Source organism: Carassius auratus, unplaced genomic scaffold (genome assembly GCF_003368295.1).
Source record: "Carassius auratus strain Wakin unplaced genomic scaffold, ASM336829v1 scaf_tig00026611, whole genome shotgun sequence".
NCBI lineage: Eukaryota > Metazoa > Chordata > Actinopteri > Cypriniformes > Cyprinidae > Carassius > Carassius auratus.
The window spans coordinates 44,899-62,511 of NW_020525536.1; the positions used below are offsets into that span (position 1 = coordinate 44,899).

The window sequence follows — 17,613 nt, forward strand, 5'->3', positions numbered from 1 at the left end:
CATAATAATTTACAGTTCAAGTTTATTTTGAATTGCAATGATTAAAAAAATAATTATTTAATAGGCTATAAAAAAAATAAAACGGTCCCCCAGATGTATAAATGCGTTAAGCTGTGGTAACATTAAATGGTAAATTTCTGTTACTTCACATACAATAATGACTACTACAGGCACAGCACGAACATTTAGTAGAATAAAACCTAACTGCTTTGTACTGTGGTATTACAAAATTATGCAAAAGATGTTCATAAATGTAAAACACACAAACAACCTTGATGCTATGGGGCATCGTGTTTCCATTGTGGCCCCTAGCGGTTGCGTGTGCGGTTGTCCAGTCTGTCTCGGTGAGAGCAGTTGATACCTGCTCCAGGACTTTGGATGCCCGATCATTTCAATCTGCAAGGAGAAAACTTATAGTGCTTTCATGAAGTTATTATCTGCAACTCCTCACTCGTGGATAATGAACTGATCGGACCTTTTAAAGTGGAGGGTGGGCTCCTGAAACCTGCTCACAATATAAGACCTGAAGAGTGTTATAGTAGCCTATACTGCATGCGGGCGCAGCATCACTAGACATGTGAGTGAATGCATTTTATCTGAAACTGGCTATATATTATATTTACTTTGCATCAAGTTTTGTGGTCTCCAAAGTCATAGACGGGAAATTATTATCTGAAACCTATGTGTGTGTGACCTTTTTCCAGCAGTGAACTCTTGCTCTGTGAAGAATGGTGACTGTGAGCACAGGTGTGTTGATCTGGGGCACAAGCAGTACAAGTGTGAATGTCGCAGCAACTACCAGCTCAAAAGAGTCAGCAAACACCGTGAACGTGAGTTCACACGCATTTGCCTTCTACGAATTACTGATTTTACTGTAGTGATATATTTATTGTTATGTAAAGTCTTGTGTGTGTGTGTGTGTGTGCTGTGTGTCTCAGTGAAGGACCCCTGTAAGGAACATAAAGGTGGATGTGCTCATATCTGCAGTAATGTGAATGGACAGGCACCATGTAGCTGTAGATCAGGATACAGAATGGCAGAATAGGACTTCAAAGATTGATTAAAGTGCATGACATGTACACAAGTATATGTAGATTTCTTTACAGATAAATATTGTTTATTTAACTATCTTGCGCCAGCTTAGACATTAAAGGGGACATCGTGGTGTTTTCATATAATGTGTCTCAGGGTGTGGATACAACCACCATACAATGAACAAAAAATCCATTCTATTTACTTATGCATTCTCTGTCTCCTTTAGCTTGTACTCAGGGCACATATGGTGTTCAGTGTAACAGTTTGTGTGTTTGTAAGAACTGGGGCCACTGTGACCCAGTGATGGGGAAGTGCTTGTGTCCTCCAGGGGTCCACGGTCTGCACTGTGAAAACGGTGCAGCACACATGCTTTCAGTCTCGTTTTCTTTTTTAACTGCGTTTTAACATCTTCAATTCTTCATGGCTTGTGACATTTCCTCTCTACTTACTGTATGTCATATTTCATTATTCATAACCTTCTTTTACTTTTGTAATGCTCCACATTTCTGTCTTGTGTAGTCTCATGAGGAAAATATAGAGAAATATGAGAAGAGGTATTTCTTTTTCTTTCCTCAGTTCTAGTCTTTTCTATGTTTCTCTTGTGCGATACTCTACAAGCATTTCAGTTCCATTACAGCACAAAAAAAAATATAAAAATATTTTTAGAAGCAAGGCAACATTTTTTAGTTTAAAGAACAAATATGCATTATTGGTCAAAAGTGTGGGTTCAGTAAGATTTTTTTTAAAGAGAAAATAAGTCTAGATTTATTCAGCAATGATGCATTAAATTGAACCAAACAGACAGTAAAGACATTTATAATGTTACAAAAGACTTTAATTTTCATTAAATTCAGTTAGTTTTTTTTTAAGTTATGTTCATCAAAGAATTCTGAAAAAAAAAAGAATATCTGGACACCACTTTTTGAATTTAACAAGCAACATCAAGACATAAGTACAGTAAATGTTTATTAATGCCTACTTGTTTCAATTACTATTTATCGCAGGCAGTATTCATTGTTTACTGTGCAGTATTCAGTAAATAATAAGCTGATAGTTTATTCTGAGTTTTCAAAGGATTCCGAGTTTCCAAATGGGACAAAAATGGCTTTGCATCGCCCTCTAGAGACTGTCAGATATCAGTACACAGAACTGCTCTAAAGGCTCAGTTATTTTAATAGCTCTGTATCAGAAAATCAATTGTGACCAGTCAATCATCAGGCAATATGTCCTTTTTAAAATTCCAAGGAGCAGATGCACTAAACACTCACATGATCGACAGATGGAAGTGCCAGTCATTTCACAGTGTCTGTCAGTTTAGTTCAGTAGCTTTGTATTAAAGAGAGAGAGAGAGTCATGAATAAACATGTTTCATGCAGCTAGATTTATGATGGACACACTGTGTGTGTGTGTGTGTGTGTGTTTATAAATAGGCTTTACTTCTATTCGCTGAAGAGAGATATAAATGAATTTGAAGATCATGTTTAAAAAACATTTGAAGTGTCTGTTTTAGTTAAAAGTTTTTCTTGATCACTTACATACATTTTTTAGTCTTAATTGCTTAAACAGATGGTTTTGTCTCGCTCGAACGGAGCCTTTTATCCCATCCTCGGGGGGATTGGGTGAAGTGAGTTTGAGGGAGAGCGCTTTACAGTTTCTGTGGAGGACAAGAAAAAGAGAGAGTGAGTGAGTGTATTCAGACAGGATAGACAGATGTGCCAATGTGAACTGAACTGCAATGCTAAGTGCTTCTGTTAGCTCGTCTGTTACCTGTCACCTCGTTTTCACTGAACAGATTTCTTTTTCACCTCGTTTTCACTGAACAAACAAAATTATGGTTTCTGTCTCTTTCGATGTGAAGCAGGCTATTACTGTAATAGTAGGAAATATTGATATTAAGGATCAAAACATAAATAAATACATGTGGTGCATAAAATAAAATAAAAATATTTAAACATACAATAAAATAAAATAAAATGGACATGCAGAAGAACATCAATAAACATACAAATAGTAATCTTTACAAGTGTGTTTACATTCTCAAATTTCAAATGTGTGTTTTGATTTGCTCTATGAATACAAATGAATAATAAACATAATCTGTGTAGTGTGTGAGGCAGGTTTTTGGGGTGTAGGCTGTGCCAGTGTGGCAGTAATGCAGTAACCTGTGAGTCCAGCAGTGGGCGCTGTGTGTGTGAGGCTGGATAGACTGGCATTGTATGAATATCATACTAATATACTACTCTTACTAGTTCTGCAGTATATAGTATGCATAATGTGCATGGTATGCAAAAATGATGGGGGAAAATAGATGTTTCATACACACAGGAACTATAATATTAGATATTATATCCCATAATGCTTTTTTTTTTACTTATTTGATATGACTGCAAAACTTTAAGACATTTGTACTCAAATTGAGAATAAAATAATTTGAAATTGTACAATTCTTAATGACCAGACTACCCATATTCAACATAATGGGGTCATGTGAGTGCAATGTAGCATAGTGATATCTACAATGTTTATCAAAATATACATTAAAAAAAATGTGCAGTATTTCAGTGTCAAGTATTATTTATGCACTAGTATAATATTTAATAATATTTTAATTAGTTTCTGTTTTTATAGTCACAATTCTTATTTTAGTGTAGTAATTTTAAAATGTGCTTGTCCCTAATTTGTGACCCTGGGCAACAAAACCAGTCATAATGGTCAATTTTTCTAAATTGAGCTGAATAAATAAGCTTTCCACTGATGTATGGTTTGTTAGGGTAAGACAATATTTGGCCAAGATACAACTATTTGAAAATCTGGAATCTGAGGGTGCAAAAAAATCGAAATATTGAGAAAATCACCTTTAAAGTTGTCCAAATTAAGGTTTTAACAATGCCTTATTTCAATTACCAAAAATAAGTTTCAATAGTTTTTATATATTTACACTAAATTCTGATCATGTATACTAAATCTGCATTTCTCATGATGATTTCTCTTTGAGTGTCTTGAGGGCCTCTACGGAGCAGAATGTAAACTATCCTGTGAGTGTGAGAATGGGGCCGAATGTGACCATGCCGGCCGAGCTTGTACCTGTACCACTGGCTGGGTGGGATCACACTGTGAAAAGAGTGAGTTACAAACAAAGGCATCCACTTTCTAAAATGGTCAGTGATGTTTATTTAAATGCATGACATCTATTTTTCTGAACATCTCTCTTTTTGCTCCATAAGTAGTGATTTCATACGCCTAATGCTCTAGGGCCTTTTTTCTCACCAGGGAAACAGGAAGTCTCAATCAGTCTGAGAGGGTAACCCACCCATCATGCAATCTGAGTGTGTGTCTGTGTTTAAAATGGAATGTTTTTGATTCCCATTTGTTCACTGTAACATTCACTCATCACACACAGCCAAGCAACCTGAAAACACAAAAATGTTGTGTTTATTGTGTCATAAAGTCATCAGTGCAGGAAAGAACTAGAAGCAGGTAAGAAGGTTTTGCCCTCAATGACCTGAAGGTACAGAGTTGTATCTGCCTTCTAGTGGTTAATCTAAGCCACTAACTAAACATCTCACAAACATACACACGCAGACACACCCTGCTGGATGCATGACAGCATCCTCTGCTTAATGAGACGGCCACATCCAGCTGCTGCACTTTATAAGAAAACCACAATGTACAGACATGCACACAGGGCCAAACATAGAAGCTGAGTCTTATCTTAGCTAAAATAAAGAAATAAATAAACACCCCACATGTCAAACACACACATACAAAATACACATACAAGCCAAACAAGCTCATACCTCGACTGATTCCATGCATGTATTTTCTTCGTTTTCAGCACCACATACACCAAAACTCAAACTACACTCACATTTTTACCAGTTTTCAGTCTGTAACTAATTGAATCAGATAACCGATTGTTAACTGACCACAAAACAATGGGAAGAAAACAACTTTTGAGGTGTCCTCAGAGGGCTGAAAGAAATAAAATGCCTAACGTGTTACCAGTGTAGTCTGATTCACAAACAAACTATTCTTATATATAATTTTTTAGGGAATCAGAAACACACTGTGCAAGCAGTGATATCCGATTCACAGACAAGTGATTCGTAAGAGCTGATCCTTTTGTAGTGAATCAAAAAGTACAGTTTAACCAATGTATTCTGATTTACAAACTGACTAGATGTTTTTAGACGTATGATTTAAGTTTCCTGCACTGATGTCATCATGTGAGTGATGAGTGAGTGTTTCAATGAGTGAACAGGAATCAAAAAGATGATATATTTCCAAACAGACAAGGCACAACCAGTGTAGTTTAATGAATGAGTGACTCTTATGAGCTGATGTTTTCATAGAATCAAAAACATCCAGCATAACTGGCATAGTATGCTTCAAAAACAAATTACTCTTATGAGAACTCTTATCTTTTAAACCAGTGAATCAAAAACATACAACACAACCAGTGTAGTCCCAATCACGAAAAATCTCAAAAGGGTCTTTCCGCAGAGAAAGAAAGTAAGCCAAAATAACTTCCTGTATCTGTGTGGTGTGGTTGAGTGAGTAGCGAACTATCATTCATGTGGATTACCAGGGCTGATCTACTGTAGATTCTGCACGGCAGGGGAAAAGTGTAGTAGAACTGTCCAAAATCAACTAAAATCCAACAAAGAGGATTTGGATGGGGCAAAACCAGGTTTTAGGGGACCATAAGCATTCCATCTCCATCTGTATCAACTCCAGTGCCGTTGATTTAGACACAGATTGTTTTGGTTTATAGTGGGCTTTTACATTCACAGATTTCATCTTTAATAAATCAGGCTGTGACTACAGAGATCAGGTCTCCACAGGCCCACAATTCCACCCCGTCTGTTTTGGGACACTTTCAACTTGGTAGTTCATCTAGATGTAGCCAGCAGTTCCACTCATGTTCCACAGGCTCAGATGTCTTCCATGCTTCTTAATCATACAAACCAACTGACTCACATACACACACACACACACACACATGTGGCTGGTCTTTGGCGAGCTCTTGAGTGCTATCACCGGTCTCCATCTCTGAAGGCCTCAGCCATGAAACATATTTTACCGGCTGCAGCCGATCATAACCATCCGCCGCCGTTACACACTCACACACACACGCTTTACAAGACCTTATCAGGCTGATGGAATACTAGACCAATCTCCTGTGATCGTGTGCGTCTGCATACCATATGCGCCGTGATTGTATGGATGTCAGTCTACACTTCTGCTCATACAGAGAGACTCTGATTTCATTTGCTTGTGTGTGTGTGTGTGTGTGTGTGAATGAAATGCAGTAGCCATGTGAGAGGAGTCTGTAAAAAGTGTTCTGTAGGTTCATATCAGATACGCTATGTAACGATGCCAGTGTTTCTAAACAAAAGCAAACAAAATCACATAATGTGTTCCAAAGAAGCAAACTTCTAAAGTTTTGATTTGGATAATCTGATTGTTTTCAAACAACCAGAAAACAAGACCAGAAAGTGTTTAGACGTTTTGTAAAATCTTATGAATCTTCGTAAAAATATTATAAAGTTGATATAACCAATTTGGTATATTCATTATATTTTAAGCTTTGAAAAACTGAAATTCAGGTAAAAAACTGAAGAAGTTTACTTAATGTTAATACGTTTGTGGTCCTTTTGTGCATGCATTATCATACATGCTTTCCAAAGAAAACAATATTTAATTTTTTTATAAAATTGCTTGCTCTGTCTCTGTTCATCTGGCTTTATTATGGTATGCAATGCTCACTTTTCACAATTTTGTCCATTTTATTTATTTATTTATTTATTTTGTTTAGAAATTTTATTTTTGGTATACTCCTGTACTTAGCCAGTGAACCTGTGGGCGGTGTGTTCAAGTTGCCTAAATATATTATTTTATTATTTTTTATTTTACTAAGCAACCTTTTAATGCAAGAAGTATACATTTTAGTCACTAGATTTTGTTGTGCGTGAAGTGTGATTCAAAAAGGCTGGGCTTTAAATGAAAAAAATAACCAATATTCATAAGCCAAACCTTTTATATTCGCTAAATGAGCATTTCATTTTATTTCATTTCATTTCATGTTAAACCTTGACCAAAAACCTTTCATTAAGCATTAATAAAACACAATTTTTTGCCAGTTGTACTACATTTTTATGTGAGCTTTGTATAAAGCAAGTTGAAAAGCCAGTTATTAAAGTGAAAAAATGTGAGTTCAGGGAATATTTGGACCGGAGGCATATTTCTGCATCCAGACAGTGAACCTGTGGACTCAGCAGGTGCTCTAGTTTCCTAGAAATGTCTGTCTGTCTTCCTCACACATGTTGACTTTGTTGTGGTAAGGATGTGCCGCACATGTGGCGAATGAGATCATGCAATTAATGCTGATGAGAGCAATTCACAGGCCGAGCATTCAGTAGGTAATGAGACATGAAAAAGAAAGATGAACAGGACGAAGGGATGAAAGATGGATATGTCCGTACGGATGCTAGTAAAACACTAACCTAATTATATTCGAATCAGAATGCTGACATCCTGTTGGCTCTTGTGAGCATGACTTTCCAGTGATGTACTGCTCATTATAATGCACACACAGATGCTGCTGACGCAAATCTCCTCTCCTCCATAGGATGTCCTGTTGGCTTTTACGGGCAGGACTGTGTGCAGATGTGCCAGTGCGGGAATGAGGCCCAGTGTCACCACATCATAGGCGCCTGTTGCTGCACCACTGGCTGGGCACCGCCGCAATGCATTCTGGGTAAGCCGCCCACATCATTAAATTGGAGTGTGATTGGAGGCTCATCTCCGGCTGAATGCCGCATCCTCGCACAGAAATAACCCAACAATCTCTCAGTCCAGCTCTCCCAAACACATGCCTCATAGACAATTTATCTCCTCACATATATGGCTTATTTTGAAGCATGTGTTTGTGTGTATAAAAAGGGCAAAAAGCCCCCTGGTGGGCTGCAGAAAGGTTAAATGCATCCTGCAAGGTTAAATCGGCATATCTCATCTGTGAATGTTTGTGTTTACTGTGGAAGGATGGTTTTTAGGAGGCTTTCATTCGTGGGTCTGTCAGTATTTTATTAGGCTTAGATGCTTTTTAAAGAGAGCTGTGTAGAAACATTGGTTTAGTGCCATCCGTCTTCTCATGCAATCTCCCATCAGTAGTTTAATAGATCAGGGGCCCAATAAAGATTTATCTCTCTTTCTGTTTCACTCTCCCTCTCTTTTTAATGAAGTGAGGTTTGTGTTAAAGATCCCTCTCTCTGAAGTTTTGTTTTACTTCTGGCTTTCCCATGACATGTTTTGCAGGGAAATCACGATTGTGCTGAAACCTCTCTGGAGTTAAGTGATGTTATTAGTTTTTTCAAGTGTGAAAATCATAAATCATTATTTAGATCGGCGTCTGGTTTTTCTCATTTATGCTTTTTTAGTTTTACAGTAGCGTGTCTGCTAAAAGTTAATGCAGTCAGGCAAAGTACAAATCACTTACAGGCATCACGTAAAGTGTGTTAAAACAAATCTTTTTGTATTTGGTGTAGATATGTTAGCTGGACACATACATTTTTTTTTACACTTCACAGGCTCATATACTGGGTCATTTTGTGCCACACTGTTCATACTGTAGCCTGGGTACCTGGAGACCTGTCACACATTTTTTTTTTTTACATTAAATTTGCATTAAATTGATTCAAATGCTTTCTATTCAAAGAGTCTTAAACAAATATAACATGTAACAGTTCAGTAGCTGATTTACAAAGAAATGTGAATATGAATGAAAATAAGTGAATGACAGTTTTGTCATATTTCTGTTTGACTCAACTTACTAATAGATTGTTGAACATAACACAGGCATCTAGAATAGAACATATATCACTGAATATGTATCTATGTGTATGTGAGTAAATGAAGAAAAACAAAAAGTAATACATATTTAGATTTTTTAAAGTTTAATTTGGTTCTAGTGTTGTCAAAAGTACTGAGCCAAGCACAGACATATCTGTGGAGTGCTGGCACATTTTTACAACTTCAGTGCCGATATCGGTACTTTTGACAGCACTATTTGGTTCCAATATGTGTTTGTGTTCTAGCTCGTCCAGCGGGTACAATTGGTCCCAGCTGCCACACTGGAGGGTCATGTGACCCGGAGAGTGGTCAGTGCAGGTGCACACCTGGGTTGACAGGAACCAGCTGCCAACAGAGTGAGCTAAAACAAACACACACACACACACACACACGCACGCACACACACACACACACACACACACACACACACACACACACACACACACACACACACACACACACACACACATACATACACACACACACTCACTCAGTCACTCATTCACATCTAAAACACTCATGTATTATTATTTAATATCTACACATGTATAGCCTTTCTTTTATACACAAACAAGTCCTTGTCCTTTACCATCCAAAGACCCTATATACTCATAAACACATCTGTCTCTCTCTCACACAGACTCACTCAGAGTGCTTTATTTGGCTGTAGTTAGTAAGATGTAAGTGATTATGGTGATTTATAGTGAGGAGGTTGTAAGCACTGATAGCAGCGATTCACATGTCATCACACAAATTACTGTATTCTGTCTCCATTACACACTGGAATGTTCACTTGGGTGAACGCAGGCCATTCTCTCTGCAATCCATCTGCTTTCTCTCTCACTGTCTGTCTGTATGTTGTGTGTATAGCCTGTGCATCTGGATGGTTCGGTAGGAACTGTGAGCAAAGATGCATCTGTCCAGGGGGTGTGGCCTGTGATCATGTGACGCGCAGATGTGGCTGCTCTGCAGGGTACACTGGTAACAGCTGTGAGACGAGTAAGACCTCTCTCGTTTTATTCATCCTACTGATTCATTCATGTGTTTTTAAGAAGCAACACCTACCTCTAAAACCACCTGTAAGACCATAACTCATAACTGTCTGTATAGACTAATATATATTAAACAGATAGAATATATTTTTTTATATACATTGCTGCTCAAAAGTTTGGGGTCGGTAAGATTTTTACAAATGTTTTTGAAAGAAGTCTCTTATGCTCATTTATTTGATCAATAATACAGTAAAAACAGTAATATTGTGAAATATTATTACAGTTAAAAATAGCTGTTTTCTATTTTAATATAGTTTAAGAAGTAATTCATTCATGTGATGGCAAAGCTAATTTTCAGCATCATTACTTCAGTTTTCAGTGCCACGCAATCATTTAGAAATCATTCTAATATGCTGATTTGCTGCTAGACAAAAACATTTTGTGTTTTATTATTATTATTATCAATGTTGAAAACAGTTGTTCTGCTTCATACTTTGGTTAATGTGGTAAATGTTGAATAAAATTCAAGAACAGAAAGTTCAAAAGAACAGTATTTATTTAAATGTAATTAGACATGAATATAAATCTTTTTGATTTATAACAATTTGATGTATCCTTGCTGAAAAAGAATGAAAAAAAAAACGTTCTGTCCTCACTCCTCAAATCTTTGAACAATATAAAGTCTTATATAAAATTGTGCTTATTCACTGTTTATTTTTTATATTTTCTTATTATCAAAATTGTAAAGATTTTTTTTTATATATAATTTCCATCACTTTAAGTAGGTCTTGTTACCATAGCAACACCAGAAAGAAACAAAAATTGACTGCTTTATAATACACGTACTGTATCATATACAACATTTCAGATATGATTGCAGTAACTTTATGAGCTAACAATAAGATTGAAATCATGTTTTAGTCTCAGTTAATTCATTGTATAGTATTTATAACCAAATTTTGTGTGGAAGAAAAAGGAAGTAGGAGAATTATACTCCTAATCCCATATATTGCCTGTTTTGTCAAAGCACTCTCGAATCAGTGATCGGTTTAATTTAAGATTAAATCTTTTAATTTACAGCAACATTTGGTTCCACACATCACTCTAGAATACACTAAAAAGATGTTCAAACAGCCTTATGCACACTTCTACTAGTAATTCACATCTCCCTGTGTCTGCCTATCATTTTTACATTACACACGCTTGGGTTATGCTCCCCGACTCTCTTTCAACACCCGCCCAACCCCTCTCACTTTCTCTCTCTCTGTGGATGTGAGACATCTGATAAAGGTTAGTGCTGAGTGGCCAACTCAAACAGCAGGCTTTGTTTTTGTCTGTGTAAGGATAAGAAGTCTGGAACAGACATAAACTCTCTCTCTTTCTCTCTCTCTCTCTCACACACACACACACACACTGCAGTAGACACGGCTAATGACAACAGTCTAATTATTCTCTTTAGTCTGGAGTCTGAATTTATCTCTTACACATTCCAGTGTGGTGAACACACACACACACAAAGACAAATAATGTAATAATAATTAAAATAAAAATGATCATACATACAAAAAAGTTGGGAAAAGTAGCTATTATATTTCTAATAGGTCCTGTGCAAATCTGACTAGGCCAGTAGAAAAATCCATATTGTCGAGCCCTGAATACACTCAAGTCTCGTTTATTGCTATATAATGGTCTTTCAGTGTATGTGTGAGATATAGATTTGTGCTGTGTAAGGGACGCTTCCCAAAATCACACTCATATGTCCTGGTTTCCGTCAGGTACTCCAGACATATGTGGAAGTGTATGAACGTAAGCATGTTTGAATGACGTTAAATGAAATGTCTAGCCTCCCCTTCATGTCATGTCATATCATATCTCCTTCCTGTATGAGGCCTGATGTCTTTTCTGGAATTTGTCTAGACAACTTGTCATTTTCGGGAAACCCAGCATAAGTCATCTCTGCATGTGTCATTTTCTAGTGTTTTCTCTCTCTCAGTGTGTCCTCAGGGCAGGTTTGGCTTGAACTGTTTCTCAAATGTGCACATGTTCTGGAGATCCGTACAGCTGTCACCACGTCACTGGGAAATGCACCTGTCTACCTGGTTACTATGGCAACTGCTGTCACCTAAATTAGACATATTCTGTAGATATCAATCTGAAATAGACTGATATCTGCAGGTTGATATCTATATATTGATATCTAGGTTGTTTTCACAACTGTGCAACCAAACTAATAAATTGCATTCTGCATTTCTAGCTAATAACAGTTGTTTTTTTTCTGTCTTTTTCTTTCAGGTTGTCCTACAGATCGCAATGGAAAATTATAGTTTCAGTTAACAATAACAACATTGTGAATAGCTGTGTTATTCCACTTTTTTGCCTTTTCCTTCCACTTATTTCCAACCTCAGTCATTCTTTTCTTCTTTTTTTGTGCCTTCACCCATCCATCCTCCCAAATCTATAACATTAACATCTTCATCTTGTTAGGACATGAAAGCCGTAAGTGTTATGATGACTTCATAAGCAAAATAATATCAAAATACGTTGTGTCTCTCAGTCCTGCACTTGGAGGGTTTTATTTGCCTTCCTTCTGATTCTCTCTCAGGGCTTATTTGCAATATTTAGTTTTTATTTACTTCAAATTTCTGCAGTTTCCTGCGTGAGGGAATTTGACCGCAGTGGCCCTTTTTCTAAAGAACAGAAGCGAGAGATTCCTAATCTTTGTGTTTCATCAGTGGGAATGGAACAGGGTTTTCCAAGCCTCTTTGAAAACGCTGGCTCGGAGCATCTCACAGAAGTGCCACTGCATACGTTCCCTGTGTTTAATGTTTACAGATGACTATAAGTAGCTGGTTCTCTATGTTCCGTGTCGGCAGATCTGCTGGCGAGGAAACAAATAAATAAGCAAGCGAATCAAAGCGATTGGCTTATTGTTTTCCCAGTCTAAATTACCCAAAGAAACATGATTGCTCTTTTGCTGCGCTGCCAAATCAGACCCACGTTGCCATTGCACTAATGATCCAGAGCTTAAGTTAACTTGTGTGTGGTGTGTGTGTGTGTGTTTGTACACGTGAGTGTGGCTGTTTGTGATCGAGCGATCGCATGTGTGGCTAGCTCTTTAAATGCATGTTGAGGAATGAGAGGGCCTGTGCTAATTGTAGTAATTGAAATTGTAGTTTATTTGGAAATAATGCCTGTGCTCTTGTTGTTACTGGAAGTTTCCGTCTGGAGAAGGACATAGTTAATAGATAAAACGATGAGGTGCCTGCTTAAGGGGAGGTCTGATGAACGTTTTTCCTTCTACAGTTTAACAATGAACATACTTCCTGACATGAAAAACTGTACAATTATTAGTATAGAATTAATGTGATTTCATGCACTGATTTGGATGGGATTTGGGATTTCTATTGTCTGGATGTGGAATATGTGATATGATAGATTTGAGTGAGAGTCATATCCGACGTTGCTTTACTATATTTAACCCAGAAGGTTGGCAAAAAGGTATAAATCTGTAACAAAGGTGCACCAAGCAGGGATGCATTTAGCTTTAGTTATGATATTTGATGGGTCAAAATTAATGAGAAAAAGTGTTAAATTCACAAAATCCAAAAAAATCAAAAGAAAAGTATTTTAGTACAATTGAAAAAAGTACATTTTGGCCTTCATTCATCAAAGAATTCTGAAAAAAAAAAGTTTACAAATATTAAGATGTTTTTAACTGATAATGTTTCTTAAAATTCTGCTTTGCTATCACAAGAATAAATAACATTTTTAAATATAATCAAATAGAACAGTCATTTTATGTTGTAATAATATTTTGCAATATTACTGTTTTACTTCATTTTTGATCAAATAAATAAATGCCTTGGCATTTATTAATGTTTATGAATTTCTTTCATTTGTAATAAATCTTACCAACCCCAAACTTTGGTAGTGTATACCCATAAAACACAAAAGTATCATCCACGAGTAAAATCAGTCCTGTTCAAACAGGGCTTTTCTGTACTTATGAACTTGAATTGTTGCTGTACCTTTTTGGAATTTTTTTTGGCTTTGTACTGTACCTCGGGATAAAATAAATAAAATCACTAAGCTCATCAGGCCACTTCTTTTGTTCTGCATGGAATAAGTATGGTTTCAGGCTAAAATGAGATATCCAGTGGAAATTAAGTGTTGACAGTATAATTTAGTGCTGGATGAGGATTAATCAGTGCTTGGTAAACCATCCTCATGTGGTCCAAATTGAAGACAGATCCATGCGCCTTGCTGAAACACAGAGCGTACAGAAGTAACCTACATGAATTGATGCATAACGGAACCAAACAACACTTCTCATATTTATGCACAGATTTTGTTATGACAAATTATGACTTTGTTATGACTTAGTTTTTGTAAGTGTGCAAAAGGAGGCATGTGTGACCCTGTGAATGGGTTAATTCTGTGCTAAATCATGTGACTGTAAACATAGACACCTGTGTGATCACGTGACCGGACAGTGTTACCAGGATGACAAGTGTGAAAAACGTAAGTCATCTCGATTTTAAAATGACATCTACATCATCCGCATGAAATTATACTTTATCTGATTAACTTCATTTCTGAAGTTTAAAGCTCCAGCTGAAAGCTCACTGAACAGCAAAGAAAGTATGAACATGTCAGTTTGACGGTTTCTCTGACTGTGTGTGTAACAGGTTGTGATGCTGGGCATTTTGGACACGATTGTGCAGAACTCTGCGAGTGTGATGAGACGCCCTGTGATCTGACCACTGGGCGGTGTCTCTGTCCACCCGGAAAGACACGAAAGCGCTGTGAGAAAGTTACACACACCTTACACATCTTACACTAACTCTCACTTAACCTTGCTTCAAACTTTCAAACCATCATCTTCTCTCTCAGTTTGAGACAGCAGGTATTGTGGTCCAGGCTGTTCTTTCCCATGTCAGTGTGCAGACGAAGGCCAGCGTGACCATCGCACAGGTCACTGCTCGTCCTCTCACCTGGCTGGGACCCACCTGTGAAGAAGGTGAAGGTTTGCATGTGTGTGGGTTTACAAATTTGTCCTCAGAAGTTAGCTAAATGTGATGAAATATATCATTAACACAAAAAATTATGGTTGTTGAATTGACATGTTAATTCAATAATTAGAATGCAAATAATAATAATAATAATACATACATACATACATACATACATGCATATTATTGTATAAATTTAATGCAATTAATCAAGTCTTTCAGTCTACATGTAAATTCATAATTTTTCATAATGCAATTGATAGAAATACCAAAATTAAATAAATATTATATTTATTCCAAAATTGTCCCCAGAAGTTATTTAAATCTGAAAACTTCCTCCAATATAAAAAATTAGGGCCGATAATTTCATCTTCATTAGTGAATAAATAAGGTGTTTGCTTATAAATAATATATCTATTTTACTACTACTATTACTAATATAAATGAATGCAATTAATCATGCCTCTTAGTCAATATGTACATTTATAATACACATCATGTTTTCAAATAAAATAAAAATAAGGTATATATATATATATATATATATATATATATATATATATATATATAATGCATGCATCCATACATATTCTTTAAATACATATGTATTTCAAATATTTCAATAATGTACATAATATTTTTTAGACTAAACTTTAAAAAAAATTAGGGTTACCATTTGGCTTAATCTGCTGTGCTAATATACATTAATTAGCTGTAATGAAAACAGTTCAAGTATATGTCTTCATTTAGCTTAGTAAGTTATTTTTGGGTGAACTAACCCTTTAAAGTGTGTGAGAGTCAGCTGCATTGGCTCAAACTCAAACTTTCTTTCACTTTCTTTTATCTCTCACCTCCTTGGCATCTTTCTTTCCCTAAATTCGACTTGTCTTTTTATTCCTGTCAGTCACGACACAAGCCCGAGCATTTCAGCTCAAAGCATTAGTGAGAGTGTGTGTAACAGCATGCGTGTCAGGCTCAGTGTGCGTGTGTGTGATGGACCCCTGAGCTGTTAAGGGCCTCCTGTCTGTCTGTGTGACGGCACCTCTCTCTGACAGTTATTTTAAGTGAATCACAGCAGGACACTTCACAATGTGTGTTTGTGTGTGTGTGTGTGTGTGTGTGTGTGTGTGTGTGTGAGAGTTTTGTGAAGGAACATATGACAGTGTGTGCGAGTGTGTCACTGTGGGTTTTACTGTACCTGGTCCATACATGCAATCTCCAAAACCTGTACATCCCCCTAAAGATACAAATAGTTCTTTCACATTTCACATCTTATTTTTGAGAGTGTTAGCATATGTATTTTTCTTTACTTCCTCTTATAACTTTCCTTTTTCTTTATTACACTTATTTTATATTATGAAATAAAATGTTCATAGAGGAATTTAGTTGAACTGCACATTTTGTGATTGATCACCCCAAATCCACCCCCATTTTAGCATACTGGAGGTGGAGATATCAGTGGAAAATACAGAAACTAATGAATGTGGAATGAAAAAAAAAAGCTTTTTAAATACTGTATTAATCAATATATTTTCAAAAAACATTTTCTCTCCATGGACAAGACCACTTCCAGGCTGTCAATGAGTGTGTGAGTATATAAATATATTTGGTGAAGGGACACACTGTGGCTATGAATGAGTGTTTTAATGTGAATATCACACACAGCATGGTGGACTAGTTTGATGTGACTTAAAAACGCTTGTTTTGGGAGCTCTGTGTGTGCATAAACTTGCTGTTTCTTATAAGCCCCACATCAGACAGTCAAACCAAACCATCCGATCAGCCAAACGCCCACCGAGCCACAAAGCCAGACCGAACCTCTCTATTACGGGATCAGAGTGAAGCCTCTACCACTCATTTCTGTAGTACATACCACAAATACACCGCTAAAGTGGAACATCAAAATAAACCAACACTTAGTGGGGTTTCTGCCTTCCATACATGACATACACAGTCTAAAATTTAACTTGTAAACATACACCATAACTAAATTTAGCATCTTTTTAGGACAATGTCTATAATGTCCTAAGCTGTCAGACAGGATTTCGAAACAATTTGACGCTTGTAAACTTAACGGACGGTTCCTCCAAAAGACGTCTTACATGCCAAACAATCCAAATCTTTATAAATGATGGTGCTTAGCACTCACTCAAAAAAAATAAAAAATGCTTTAAAAAGTGTTTGTTCCTCTGTTCTGCCTTTGTACCTCTAAAAATGTTATCAAGTAAAATTACACTGTACATTGAAAAGATGCATTGGTGCTTTAAATTGTATTAAATGTTTGTACAGAAAACACTTCATTTTGTTTGTCATTTTGTTAATTGAAATAAATTTTTTTTTTTTTTTATGCCACAGTGTACTGATTTTTTCATTTAAAGATCTAAACATCAGTGTACAGCTCACACATGCTATTATTTTTGATCACCCGAGTGAAACATGCTGTTTGTAGGACACAGATGTGTAGGTAGAGGGTAGTGGGACATTGTGGAGGACATGTTCTTCTGCACCTCAAATGGGAGGGTCAAACGTATCAGAGGTCACCTGCCTACACCTGTCAAGCCCACCTGAGTGGAACAGGACCTCTACATGCATGTGTGTGTAAGTGTTTGTCTTTGTCACAGGCACCATCGCTGTAGCATTTCTCAAGTGCAGTAGACCGTCACTGCAGGTGGGAGAGCCAGGCTGGGACCCCTGTGCCCTGACACGTGCTGCCTGGTGTGAGT

The 17,613-nt window shown here is 36.7% G+C and overlaps 1 pseudogene; it reads left to right on the forward strand.

Annotated features, from left to right (window-relative positions):
* Nucleotides 1-728: 728 nt before the first annotated feature.
* Nucleotides 729-12,009, forward strand: LOC113078815 (multiple epidermal growth factor-like domains protein 11; annotated as a pseudogene).
* Nucleotides 12,010-17,613: the final 5,604 nt, after the last annotated feature.